Here is a 15,081-nt window from a genome sequence, read left to right on the forward strand (position 1 = left end):
TGAGAAGATAGGCCTCTTATAGCCTCATTTTGCAATTGAGGAAACAGCTTGGAGAGAATAGGCCATCTGTCCAAGGTCACATAAAGTAGCTGGTAAGCAAGTAGTCATGTACAGATGTGAGAATTGGACCATAAATAAAGCTGAGTGCCAAAGAATTGATGCTTTTGAACTGTGGTGCTGGAGAAGACTCTTGAGAGTCCCTTGGGCTGCAAGGAGGTCAAACCAGTCAATCCTAAAGGCAATCAATCCTGAATATTCATTAGAAGAACTGATGCTGAAGCTCCAATACTTTGGCCACTTGATTTGAAGAGCGACTCATTGGAAAAGACCCTGATGCTGGGAAAGATTGAGGGCAGGAAGAGTAGGGGTTGACAGAGGATGAGATGGTTGGATGGTATCATTGGCTAAATGGACATGAGTTTGAGCAAATTCCAGGAGATAGTGAAGGACAGGGAAGCCTGGCATGCTGCAGTCCATGGGGTTGCAAAGAGTCAGACACGACTGAGCCAGCTGTGCTAAAAAATGAACTTTGAGAATGTAGTCTTTGGAATTATTTCCTTGACTCCTAAGATTCTGGTGAATGGTTTACCTCATTAATAACTAGACTGTCTCTGGCTTTTCTTCAGGAGAGCCCCAATGAACCCCATCTTGATCACCTGAACCCCCTCTTGAATCCTGGCATGCTTTAACACTGCTAGGTCAGCAAGAACGAGTGTGAGAGGGAGAGAGAGAATATCAAAGAGAAGGTGGAGGCCTCCTTCTTCCACTTAGCAAGCTGTCTGGAGTGTGCTGGACCAACTTTGGCAAAATTATAAAGGAGTTTTCTATGGCTTACAGTCCCCAATTCCCTTCTCCTGTCTCCCAGACCCCTGTGGCCTTGCCTCTCTTTTAGCTCAGTGGACTCCTATCTATTACAAAGGTATCGGGAACTCTCAACATGAAAGAATTAGGCAGTTAGTGTGTTAGTCTTCCCAAGGGCACATTTGTGGTTTGAGCGTAAGACCAAGGAACAGATAAATAAGGGAAGCGACTTGGTTGGGAAGAAATTACCATTGTCAGTCATTCTGGAGAATACCAGAGAGCGGTTTGCTGACCTCTGGTGAGAGGAGGGCAAGCCTTAGACCCAAGGACCCTGGAGAGTCTCCTTACCTTCCCTGTAATGACCCTGAGGTATAGAACAGCAATAGGGGATGGCGTTGCCTCTGGAAAACTGGGCTAGAATTCCTGCTCTACCAAATGATCCACCCCTGTCATGTTCAGTTCCCTGTGTTGAGTGGGGATAAAAGGCCTGCCCTGCCTACACACCTCACAGGGTGGATGTGATGTGAAACTCCAAGTACAGAGGGTGTGTCAAGCTAAGCTGCTGCCAGCTGCATGGTAGGAAAGTGCCATGGGGGAGTGGGGTGGAGTCAGAGTGGATACGTAGAGGCCCTGAGGTCCATGCTTTTAGAATGACCACTCTGAGTCCTGTGGAGTGTTTTCTTCCTTGGCTGCACCATGTGGCTTGTGGGTTTTAGGTCCACGATGAGGAATTGAACCTGGGCCCTCAGCAATGAAAGCGTGGAGTCCTAACCCCTAGTCCTCGAAGGAAGTCCCCTGCGGAGGGTTTTTCATCTTAGCCCATGGGAGATTATGAGAACATGTCACCTGCAAACCTGAAACAGCAGTCAGAAGTCAGGTAATAAGGCTGTGAAGGGGACTGGTACAAGGGTAGGCTTGAGCCAGACCACCTGGGCTTTTCCTGACCCTCGCTGTTTGGTAGGTATTTAATTGGGGAGATATTTAATTTCGCCAAACCTCAGTTTCCCCATCTGTAAAACAGAGATAATGACAAACCCTAACTCAGGGTGTTGCTCTGAGATTGAAATGAGACAAGAATGGGGTGCTCAGCAAAATACCGGGCACAGGAAAGCCCATGAGTGTTAGCTGTTGATGCTATCTTCTTGTATTTACATGAAGTAAGCTAAGGCCAGTGCTTTCTGGGATCTCACAGAGGACAAAGGCTAAGCACTGAGCAAGTACAGGCTCTAATTAAATGGGTAGAAGATGCCATCAATGGAAAATGCACTGACACTTGTACATACCAAGGAGAGTAAATGCATGTCTGGTCGGGTGCCCCGGTCTTCTGCGTGCTCTCTGAGGTACAGGAGTAAGAGCGGTTACATAGCTGTGCCTGTGCAGCCACATCCTATAAAAAACAGACAGATTCGGACTCCATGTCTCTGCAGTCATCTCTTGGGTCCCTAAAGAGCAGAGAAGTTGTGGCTCTAGGAGCAGGAAGCGTTTCGTCCTGGTCATCTGTATGCTTCCAGCCTTGACTCACCCTCATCTGTATGTATTATTCCCCACACTGACACCCACTTCAAAGTCCTCCTCCTTCTTCCCTGCCCCACAACTTCAAATGGAAATGAAAGGGAGGCAACCCGGAGCGCTGTCATTGAAAAACCAAGGTCTGGTCGGCATCAGCGTGCAGCCTCCAGCTTACATTCTTGGTTTCTTTCTCCTCGGGCCTCGGTCAGTTTCTGAGAAGCATCACCCTCCCCCCATTTGTTTTACTTAATAGTGGTTCTTTCTGGGAAACCTTGGAAAGGGGTTTTGTGCAGCGCCTGGATGATTTATGGAGTTGCCGGAAGGGCTAATGGGAGGGAGGCGCTGAAAGAGGGAGGGGCAGCCTCTTCCACAGCCGGTTATTTCAGGAATTGAGGCGGGGGCGGGGGATGACCCTCTGGGCTGCCATCACCCCTACCATCAGCATTATCTGTGTAGGTGGGAGTGGGCAGCAGACTGACTCGGTCTGACGGTGCCAGTGGCCACAGAGGGGAGCGGCGTCTCTCTTCCCTTTTGAGGACTGGTTCTCAAAGGGGGCGTTGGTATGGGAGGTAGAGAGCGCGGGTTCCTACCTCTGCGGCCATCAGCTCACAACCCCTCTTACTTAGGAGCTTTGTAGGCATTAGAGAACTTTTAAGCCCCGAAAAAAGAAGATATCAAAGGAAATGGCAAGATCAAAGTTAGTATGTTTAATTAGAACGTCTTCATATGTCACCTTCAGTAACTATAGACTTCAGCATTTAGAATTTTCCTAGGAGAGCAACTTTTAGTTCAGGTTTTCACATTGCGCAGGAATCTCCGGCAACACAATTATTCAAATACTCAGGAATCATAAGCAACCATAAATTTTATGTTACTAACAGTCAACCACTTCAAAAGCAAAATTAGAATTATGCCTTAGTGATTATATGAAAAAATTTATTCAATGTGAGTACATTTGGACATGCTTGACGGGAGATAGAGCCTCCAGAAGAACATGGGCCCAGGGCTTAGGGAGGTCTTAGTTCTGCCGTCCTGCAGACGAGCCTTGACAAGCCTCAAGCCCTCCTTCCTTCCCCAGGGCTTTCTTTTTGTTTGGTGAAGGCACTGAGTTAGAAGCCCTCTCCGTTTCTTCTCCATCTAAAACTCTGTGAATTGTCTTGCTGCTTTTTTTTCTTCTCTCACCACTTTATTTTTCACCCCATAAGGGTGATCAACAATCAATCCATCAAATATTAGGAAGCAGAACGAGGTGCCATTAGCAGGCAGTTGGCAGAGCGCGGCTTCCCAGGTGGTGCTAGTGGTAAAGAACCCACCCACCAATGTAGGAGAAGAGACTAGAATTCGATCCCTGGGTCAGAAAGATCCCCTGGAGGGAAGAAATGGCAACCCACTCCAATATTTATGCCTGGAGAATCCCATGGACAGAGGAGCCTGGCGGGCTCTGGTCCGTTGGGTTGCAGTCGGATACGACTGAGGTGACTTAGCACACGTGCATGCATGGCACAGCACGGCAGACCTCTGTGCCCATCATTTGCACAGCACTTCCATGACTGCTGCTACATCCACATATCACCTCGTTAGTATGTAAGTTAATAATGTTCTGTAAACCATCTCCTATTGTTTTTCTATTTGTGTATATATTTTTCTATTTATATTTTGAATGAGTACCACCTTTACATGACTCAAAAATGTAAAAGGCGGGGGTGGGGTGAGGGGGGGAAAGAAGTTTAAGCAATAGAAGAATACAGAATTCTGTCCCCTGCCCTGCCCCCATTACCTGATTTCCACTCCCTTCTCTTTGCAAGATGAGCCCATGTAGCTCACCTGTCTGAGTTTTATGAGGGCTTCTCTGTCTTTTTAAAGTTCTGATACAGGCCCTCGGGTTGAGCCCTGTGGTTCAGGGCCATAGCTGAAAGATGAACCTTGTGCCGAAGCGCAGCACCTGTGAACCAGGTACAGCGAGAAGCAGTGAAGGTGGGTAGTACTTTTGAGATTACTTGCTTCAGCTTCCCCACTGCAGTTTCACAGAAGGGGAGACTGAGCCCCAGGGATGAAAAAAAAAATCTCACCCAGGGGCTCATTAAAAGGCAGAGCTGGGTCTAGAAGAATTTTGATTGCTGTCTCGGTGCTCTTGCGCTGCTCTATAAGGGCTCAGTTAAGACTTTTTTCTCTAAGGAATTCGTCTTAACATTGCCATGCTATACCCACTCAGACACCCAACTGCACCCTGTGCGGATAGCTCCGTTTATCAAAGATGCACAGGGAACCAGTGAGACCTGCGTGGAAAGCCTAGCTTCATCTCTTAGCAGCAATTTGACCTCAGTTTCCTCATCTCTAATATGGGTCTAAGGATGCCTGGCCCACAGGAGTGTTTTGTGGTTTAAGTGAAAACATGGATGTGAAAGTACCCAGAGCTGGCCAAATATAAAACTGGCCCTCAGCTTTTGTATAAACCATCTGAATTTGCTGGGATTGTCATGTAGCTTCTCCATCTGGTGCATCTTGTGTCCTGAAACCAACAGAAAGCTTCTGCATTACTTTTACTTCCTTCCTATGCCTATAGAGCTGGATGCAGCTGGTGCTCAAAAATGCTGCTAAATGAAGGAGTGCTGCAGAGAGCAAAATCTGCTGTTTGGAACTCTCCCCCAGGGTGCAATGAAAGGGCAGAGGGTGTTGTGGACTCTCCCAAAGTGGTTATGCAACGTGAAGGACAGGCCTGCTCCTTGCAGGTGCGTCAGATAGGTGGGGGACAGAGCAGCCAAGCCAAGTTCTCATTTCACAAATGAGGACAGGGAGGGAACAGCCTGAGGCCCCCCCGAGACAGGCTCTTCTGAGCCAGGCCTCCATCCAGCTCCAGGTGGGAGCCGAAGAAATGTCGTGGGGCACAGGCCCTGTGCTTTCATCGGTTCTGGCTTGCCTGTCCCCGCTTGGGGCCCGGGCACGTTCACAGGTGAACAAGATGTGGCAGGAAACCATGAATCAAGGGGACGAAGGTATTAAAGAAGTCGGGCTGACTTCTGGGTCTAAATCCCTTTCTTTCTCCTTCTGGGCTTGCTCCAGCCTGTCCCTGCCTGGCAGGGTCCAGAGGCTGCCCCCAGCTCTGCCTTTCGAATTGCACCAGGAGCTGGGTGATGGCCGTGAGAATCCAGGGCTGGCTTGGCATGCACAGGGAAAGGCAGGATCTAGGACCAATACTGATAGCTACAGGGTCGGTGTTCTTTCTGTAGTGACATGTCTATGGAAAGGGACACTTTTTCTTTGCAGTAAGTTTATCTTGAAGAGGTAGCATGGCATTGAGCAGGGGTCAACAAACACTTCCTGTAAAGAGCCAGGTAGTAAATATTTTAGGCTTTAAGGAGCAACAGTCTCTCCTGAAAATATTCCAATACTTCTGTTTTAGAACAAAGACAGATAGACAATACATACCCGAAAAGATGTGGCTGTATTCTAATAAAGTTGTATTTATGGACACAGAAATTGGAATAGCATGTAATTTTCATGTGTCACAAATATTAGTCTCCTTTTGATTTTTTTCCCCAAACAGCTTAAAAATCTAAAATCCCTTCTTTGTGTGATGGCCATGCAGAAACAGGCACAGGGGCAGACACGGGAGGGAGTTTTTCAGGCCCTGGGGTTAGAACATGGACTTGGGAGTCAGGCTTGGGGTCAAACCCTGGCTCTAACCTTTGGCATCTGACCTTTGGCAGATGACATAATCTCTCGGAGCCTCAGTTTCCTTTTCCTCAAATAGGGAAAACGATGTTTATCTAGCTCAGTGAGCATGACATGAGGTTGAGGGGGTGAAGAACTTGATGTGGACTATTTAAAGTCCTCTGTCGGTGGGGGTTACCATTATCGTGTTCATCACCCATAAGAAAACTAGTGCCGAGAATTTTGAGTGTGAACTAAACTATTGCCTGCCGTATCAGTAAACCAAGGATGATGCAGCCATCCAGACACCGCGTTACAGCTGTCCTGATGGTGAGCCCGGAGGAAACTCGGGATGAGAAAGCGCAGAATACTGGCCCCAGGTAGCTGAGGTGCAAGTCAAAGGAATGATTTCAGTGAGCCCAGACTTTGCATCTTCTCATTCTAAATGTCTCATTCTTTGCATCTTGAGATGTCTAGTTTTCTTTGATTAGCAGTAAGTTTTTCATGTTCCAACTACCTGGTCATTTGTTGCAAAAATTCCTGTATATCCTGGCTCCGCCCTTGCCTCTTGGGAACAGTTTGCTCAGCATTATCTGAGGTGCTGTGTTCTGGGCTCGAAGGCCTCAGAATGCCCCGATGAATAAAGCACAACTCAATTTTTAGGTTGTGCATATTTTTTCTGTCAGCATGAGCAATGCCCCACTCTCCATTTCTACCCAGAACCTCTTGAAGCCTGTTTATAAAGGCAGTCACCACAGGCTTTTTACAAAAGCTATAACCCTTGCTTCTGGTTACAATGAACTTATCGTATTTGTGTGTCCAGGTCACTCCAATTGAATGCATGCTCACTGAGCACCAATTTTGTGGGGCTCAGGGTGAGGTAGGTATGGAGATGAACTTGGCCTAGTTCCTGCCAGTAAGATAGGATGGAGATAAGAAGTAAACCCAAACCACCATAAATCAAATCAGCATGCAGAATAAGACCTTCGAGGGAGGCAGTCCTGTTTCTATTTACTGAGTCTCAGGCCCTCTGCTACATTCTTTCTGTACATATGTTAATCTCATGTATATAACACCCAAGGAGGAGATTATTTCCTCACTTGATAAATGGAAAGTGGAGTCAGGGAAACTGTTAAGGGACTTGCCAAAGGTCACACCCTGATCAGAGGAGGATGGAGACTCACACTCAGGTCTGACTAAGGTGGGAGCCAGAACTTGACCCATTGGTCTAAAGTACCCCAAGCCCAGAAAGTTCACTCTTGACTGTGATGGCTGGGGAACAGCAAGTGGCCCATTTGGCCAAGGAGGGTGCATACAAGGGTCCTATCCACTCTATGCATCCATGCATCAGCCTGAGGCTTCAGGCAGGAGGACACATGAAGCCTGATGACTTCACCAGATTCATGTATTGTAGGAACTTCTTGCAAAAAAGGAAAACCTTCCGTTGTAAAACACTCTGTCATGTATTCATGTATTCAACTCTTCTTCAAAAAAAAAAAAAAAAAAAAACTTGCATTTTTTGTCTGTGACTGCTTTTCTGACTTTCAAATAGGACTGTCTCCTGGTCTGACATGGCAGGAAAAACGGTGCTGGGCAGGGATGCAGTTCTGTCTCAGCAGGTACTGCAGGCCCTGCTTCCACCACTTCCTGCCTCTTGCCTCAGTTCCCGCAAATGTACAATTAGGGATTAGGCAACCTCTGGGTCCTTTCCAGTTCTAACTTTCCAAATTATAGCTTATACTGTGCCTCTTTCAGTAAGGGAGACAGCTTTCACCTCTAGCTCGGAGTGGCTAGGCCACTGCACAGCAATATTAGATTATAACTGAGGTTACTGGGCACCGTGGGGCCGGGATGAGAACTTCCAGCCCTCGAGTCATCGATGTGCTGCTTAGATAACCTGCACCTTCCTGAAGCTTGTTGGGATCCATGTCCTTGGTCCATCTGCACACCAATAGCCCAGCTTTTTAATTCACTCCTTTATGTATTCACACCTAGCCTCTGGAGTCAGGAATCCAGAGGAGTTGGAATCCCAGATCTACTAGCCCTGTGACCACAGGCAAATTACACAACCTCTCTGTGCCTTAGCCTCCTCCTCTATAAAGTGGAGATAAAAATGGAATTTGCCTTATAGGGTTGTGAAGGGTTAAATCAGTCTTGTAAATGAAGACCATTCCTGGGACTTCCCTGGTAGTCCAGTGGTTAAGAATCCACTTGCTGATGTGGGAGACACAGGTTCAATCCCAGATCTGGCAAGATCCCACATGCTGAGGAGCAGCTAAGCCCAGGTGCCCCAATCACTGAGCCCATATGCCCCAATCACTGAGCCCATATGCCTAGAGCCCATGATTCACAGCAAGACAAGCCACCGCAGTGAGGAGCCCTCACGCTGCAACTAAAGAAAGCGTTAGGAAGAAACTAAGGTTTGCAGAGTTCGCATAACTTATTTGAGATAGGCCACTGCCCCCACGGGCTGCAGAGGACATGTCAGCAGGGCCAAGAAGAGAGCCGGCTGGGAAGAGCGGGCAGGTCACCTCCTGCCCCGGTCACTTAACATTCGTTTCACGTTGCCTCCCTGCCGCATGCCTGGTTCTTGCTCAGACCTGGACTCCTGCTGGTGTCTTGTCTTGAATCGCATAACCCGTCAACACACGAGAATCGTCGGCAACAACTGGGGAGAAATATGATTTAGGAGCCGAGAAGAGGAGCGCAGAGAGACCGGAAAGCTACCACTTCACGGCTGATTTTGGAGCTGCCTCTGGGCCAGACCAAATGGGAAACATCCTGCTTCGAAACAGTCAGGATGTTAATACTTAGATGAGTGAAGACACACATGTCTCAACTAATATCCCAGGCATATCGGGCCGATTATGCTGCACCAGAGTGCAATTTCCTCTTGGGTTTCATTTCTTTGGCCTGACATTGTGCAGATGGCGTGCTCAGCTCGCTGGAAGTTAAGTGTGGAAATGATCAAATAGAAATACGAGACATTTGACTATCACTGGGGCTGCAACTTGACACTCCAGGTCTGATTGGAAATCCAGCAGGCCTCTTTCACGACCCTTTATTTCTGCTCGCCCTTAGCTCAGCTCTCTGTAAACCTCACAACCGTCAGCTCTGGCTCTGTTAGCGCTGCTTCTCACCAGAGACATTCGACCAAGTGGTCCTCCCCGTTAAAGTCCCCGGACACAGGGACTTCCCTGACTGTCCAGTGGTTAGGACTCTGCTCTGCCACTGCGGGGGACGTGGGTTTGATCCCTGGTCTGGGGACTAAGATCCCACATACCATGCAGCGCAGCAAAAAAAAAAAAAAAAAAAAAAAAAAAATCCCAGGACACACACACACCTCTCCAAGGTACTGTTCAGTTGTTTGTTTATTTATTTAGTTGGCTGTGTCAGGTCTCAGTTGCTGCATGTGGGATCTAGTTCCCTGACCCAGGATTGAACCCAGGTCCCCTGCACTGGGAGTGCAGAGTCTTAGCCACTGGACCACCAGGGGAATCCCATCCTCGTCTACTTTTTTTTTTTTTTTAATGTGGTTTTATTTATTTATTTATGGCTGTGTTGGGTCTTCGTTGCTGTGCGGCAGGCTTTTTCTCTAGTTGTGGTGAGCAGGGGCTACTCTTTACCATGCGAGGGCTTCTCATAGTGGTGCTTTCTCTTGTTGTGGAGCATGGGCTCTAGGGTGCTTAGGCTTCAACAGTTGTGATACCTGGGCTCTGGAGCACAGGCTCAGTAATTATGGTACTCAGGCTTAGTTGCCCTGCAGCATGTGGGATCTTCCCAGATCAGGGATCGAACCCGTGTCTCCTGCATTGGCAGGCGGATTCTTTACCAGTGAGCCACCAGGGAGGCCCCTGCTTCTCTTTTTAAATGCTTTGTTGAGGACTTCCTGAAGCTGAACCTTCTTGAGTTTCTCTCTCACACTTTCTATGAGAAAAAACATCTTCTCCGCCCTTTAAGCTCCATATCCTTATTCCTCCAGACCCCAGCTCACAAAGCACCTCCTGCAGGACGTCCTCCTTATTTCTTTGGCTAGCCTTCTCTTTGTCTAAGTAGCCTGTACCTACTTTAAAGTCTACTCTCAACCCAGAAATCTAGCTTTCTTAAAGTTTTGGACGCCTTTCCCTCACTCCTCCACCTCCACGCCCCACTACCCTAAAACTTAGAGCCTTCTGTACTGCTGGTAATTTCCAGATTGACTGCAGATTCCAGAGCAGATACAGCACCTGTATCAGAAGCTGGTTGAACTCCTGAAACCCTCTTCCCCTCTCCCCTTCTAGACTAGACCAATTTTAGTTTAACCAAACTTGAAGACTATATTTTTACCTCTTCCCTTTAATGATTAACTTGTTTCGAAGAATTCAAGAACCCAGACACAGTGACTGCTGACCTAGTTACTAACCAATCCTAGTCACGTTTCTCATGAGGGTCCAGCCTCTGGGCTCTTCTGGTCTACTGCAGGTGAGAACATGAATTCCTTCATGGTACCGGTTTTGCTTTTCAAGCAAATGGAAACATCGGTCTGCTTCCCTGACCCTCTCATGGAGGTCTGGTGTATAAATGGAAGATGATGACGGCTTTGCTTTGTTGTAGAGCTAGTATTTTAGTCTCTTTAAAACTGAGTTCTCACCCCATTGATTTCAAGCCCTGATATTGTCAAGGAAGACACCCATCAATGCACTGTTGCCGCACCACTGCAGACCCCCAGTGCCCAACTGAGGATGCTAAGAGGTCCTTAGGCTCCCTTCAGCCAAGGATAAGGCAAAGGCTTGTGGCGGTCAGCTCCCCTGCGTGGGCCCCATGTGCTCCTGCAGACTTGAGCTGCCTGTTTTCTCTAAGGCACCCCTGGGCTCCTGCTCCCTGTACTAGTCTGCTTGGGCTGCCATGACAAACACTACAGCCTGGGAGGCTTAAACAATGGAAATGTATTTTCTCACAATTCTGGAGGCTGGAAGTCCAAGAACAACATGTTGACAGGTTTGGTTTTTTTCTGAGGCTTCTCTCTTGGACTTATAGATGGCCATCTGCTCTCCTGTATCTTCAGATGATTTTCCCTTTTGTGCCTGCCTGTGTCCTCATCTCCCCTTGTCATCAGGCATCAGTCGTATTGAATGAGTCCATCTTAATGATCCCATTTGAACTTAATTACTTCTTTAAAGACCCCGTCTCCAAATACAGTTACATTCTGAACTACTAGGGGCTAGGACTTCAACATGGGGAAGGCAATGGCACCCCACTCCAGTACTCTTGCCTGGAAAATCCCATGGACGGAGGAGCCTGGTAGGCTGCAGTCCATGGGGTCACTAAGAGTCGGGCACGACTGAGTGACTTCACTTTCACTTTTCACTTTCATGCATTGGAGAAGGAAATGGCAACCCACTCCAGTGTTCTTGCCTGGAGAATCCTGGGGACAGGGGAGCCTGGTGGGCTGCCATCTATGGGGTCGCACAGAGTTGGACACGACTGAAGTGACTTAGCAGCAGTGGCAGCAGGACTTCAACATATGAATTTAGAGGGTAAGACAGAAGTCAGCCTCTAACACTTTCCACTTTTTAAGTGCACACTGCCTGGTTTTAGGGCATCCTGGACCTTCATTGAGGTTTCTGAGGAGATATGTCCTCTTTTGTAAAATGGGGTTAGTAAGGATACTGATATCTTGAAGTTGCTGTGAAGATTAAGTGCCATGAAGCATTATAGTAGATGCTTAGTAAACACTGGGCTTCCCTGCTGGCTGAGATGGTAAAAGAATCCGCCTGCAATGCAGGAGACCCCAGTTTGATCCCTGGGTTGGGAAGATCCCTTGGAGAAGTGAATGGCAACCCACAATACTCAGTATTCTTGCCTGGAGAACTCCATGGACAGAGAAGCCTGGCAGGCTATAGTCCACGGGATCGCAGAGTAGAACGTGACTGAGCGACTTAGCACACACAGAGTAAATGTTAGAGCCACTGAAAGAGAGAGAGATGGTGATGATGCTGACAGCACCAGTGTGTCTTGTCATAGCAGGTGTCTTGGTCATAACATTCCTTTTTTACAGCAGCTAGTGGTCATTTCACGTGTGTCGTTTTCATTTTGCTCATTTCTTTCCAAAAGAGGCTTCCCCGTGGCTGTCCGGCACACTGGCTGCCCAAGATTCAGATCAAAGCTACTCTCAACCCCTGCTGTGAGGACTTGGAAGCACTCCGGCAGGAGGAGGCACTGGGCCTGCCCCATCTCTCCCGTCCCCTGCTGGAGCTCTTCACCACAGCTCACTCGGGCATCTGCTTTTGACCTCGGCGCCTTCCCTGCGCGGCGGTGCCTGGTGTCTGGAGGAACGCCAGCTCTTCCTGTCTGCCAAGCTGCCTCTCTTCCATCACACGAATGACCTGGGAAACCCCAGCTCCCCTCCAGCAGGAGCTCAGTCTCCCTGGACTGATCACAGGAAAGGTGCTGATCTGAGGGCACACCTCCCTACACAGGCACCATGCTTGGCTTGCACTCAAAGGCCCTTCTGATACAGGCTTTCTGCTCAAGACTTTCTTTCTGTTTGTGTGCGTCCAAGTGTCCATCTCTGTCAACATTTAAAAAAAATCTTAAATAGTAAGGCTACTTTTGTTCTCTGTCCCGCACATTGCCTGCACATAAACATGCCTGCTGGAGACACTGGGTCTTTACAAAGCAGTTACGCTTGAGCACTTTCTGTCTCTCCTCCACCCTGTCTCAGGCTCCAGCACGTTTTCCCTCTGCCCGAAAGTACATCTTCTGCCTTGTCTCCTGGAGAATGCCTGTCCTAAGTCAGGCCTGCGTCAGATGCCTTGCGGACCTCCCTGGCTGAGACAGTGCCCCCTTCCTCGGTGGCTCTACTGTGCCTTTCATAGCACCTTGCCTCTACTCACCACTCTGCACTCTGTTTGAATATCTTCCCTGGCTGAACTAGTTGCTCCTCGAGGGCAGGCGTGATGATGCATTTAACTCTGCATCACTGGTGCCCAGCACAGGGTCTGGCTGCAGATGAATGAAACCAGTGAGGAGGGCTCTGGGCCCCGGCCACACTGGGCAGTGCCTTTCATGGCATTTTCCGTTTGGCCTCACCTCTTCCTTTGTCCTGTTTTTAGCCTAATTCCTTTCAAGGCTCTGGCATGGGACTCTGAGCTCATTTTCATGATTGCTTTAAATATTTGGGGCTGTTGGCATGCCAACACGGGGACCCACGCTAAGGAGGGAGAGGAATTCTCTAGCTCTCTGGGTTCTGCCCAAACACAAGGAATGTGCCAGAGGCAGGGGAGGTTCTGAGAAAATGCCAGATTGGGTCGAACTAAACCGCTTTCCTACCTGGCTTAGGGAGCCAGGAATTTTGGCAGGAGACGAGAAAGTGGAAGGACACAGTGGCCTGGGGTGGGGGTGGCGGGTGAGGATGGCGTCTCCTCCAGGAAACCCAAGTGGAGCCCTGGCTGAAGGGAAAAGGGCAGCAGCAGCACTGATCTGGAGATGCAGTGCCCGTGTCCGAAAATGGTGAGGCGCCCCAGGAACCAATGCCTGGACGCCATCCTGCGAGCCAATTCTGAAAGTCAGATGGACAGAAGAAGACTTTAGAAGTCTTGTCATGGAAAAACTCGGAAGTCACAGAAGTAATCTCTCAGGCAGTTGCTCCAATCAACTCCCAACACTTTAGGGATCAAGAAATAGAAGCTGAGAGAGAAATGGGGTGACCTAAGCCATACCATTCATGCTGGTAGCACCAGGCCTGGAACCTGCATCTCCTTTTCCTCTTGCCAAGGCTCCCACCTTCTCAAGGACCGGAGAGAAGCTAGGATTCGTTCTCCCCAACAATTGTTATAAATAGACTAGAAAGCCTAGCTGCTGCTTGTTGATTTCTTGCTACATGCCAGGCACAAACCAGTGCTAAGTGGTTTACATATCTCATCTTATCTAAGAGCAGCCTTATGAAGCAGACATTCATTTTAAAGATGGAGAAACTGAAGTTCAGAGGCTAAAGGATTTGCTTAGATCAACCAGTTACTGAGCATTGAGATCTAGTTTCTAACTGAGAAACTGCCTGATTCTGGAACCCCCATGCTTTTTTAAAGAAAAAAAAAAAAAAATCCATTTGGCGACACTGGTTCCAGTTCAGCACACGGAATCCTTCTTCAGTGCAGCGTGTGGGATCTTTCAGTTGCAGCATGCAAACTCTTAGTTGCAGTATGTAGGGTACAGTTCTCTGACCAGGGATCAAACCCAGGCACCCTGCACTGGAAGCGAGGAGTCTTAGCCATTGGGCCACCAGTGAAGTCCCTGGAGCCCATGCTTTTAACAGCTACTTTCTAACACCTTCCTGTCTGGCCTTCTCAGGTCTCAGGAGACTGGTTCAAGAGGAAGACGGCCTAGAGCTTCTAGATGGAAATGCAACATCCCAGCCCTTCTGGCAGTGAGATTTGCAGCACATAGACCTGGATATCTGAAAGAGGCAGGAGTTTTCTTCCCTAAAGACTTTCCAGTCCAGGGACTTCCCTGTGGGTCCAGTGGTTAAGACTGCACGTTTCCACTGCAGAGGACATGATTTCAATCTTTGGTCAGGGAACTAAGATCCTATATACTGAGTGGCATGGCCAAAAAATAAAGACTCTTCAGTCCAAAGAAGATCTGTGGTTATGGTGGTGGAGATGGACAGATGACCTGTGGTGGGGCTGCTGATACAACAGTGAGGTCCAAGCCGAGGCAGCTCCTAGAGAGCAGCCAAGAGGAGGGAGACAGATTCCTGACTCACTCCCTGAGCTGGCTGCAGGCTGTAGAGATCTGTTACCTAAGGGAATGGATTCGTAAAGAAGGAAAGCCGCCCCTTAAAATTCACACTTTATTTACATTTATAGAACAGCTTTAAGCTCACGAAGTGCTGTCTTCATCATATTCTTCTTGGATTCTTAGAACAAGAAGGCAGGGTTAGGCTTTACCATTGAGCACACTGCCCCAGAGAAGTGAAATGACGTGTTCAAAGTCAACCAGCTAGCTAGCAACAGTGCCAGGGCAAGAAGTCAGGTCTCCTGAAACTTACCCGGAAGTCCGTCACCTTGACACCACTGCGAGTGGATAAAAAGGAGCCAGGAGAGATGCTGCCAGAAGCGGCATTGTAGTCTCTGGATGATG

The sequence above is a fragment of the Bubalus bubalis genome, chromosome 2, assembly GCF_019923935.1.
Source record: "Bubalus bubalis isolate 160015118507 breed Murrah chromosome 2, NDDB_SH_1, whole genome shotgun sequence".
Taxonomy (NCBI): domain Eukaryota; kingdom Metazoa; phylum Chordata; class Mammalia; order Artiodactyla; family Bovidae; genus Bubalus; species Bubalus bubalis.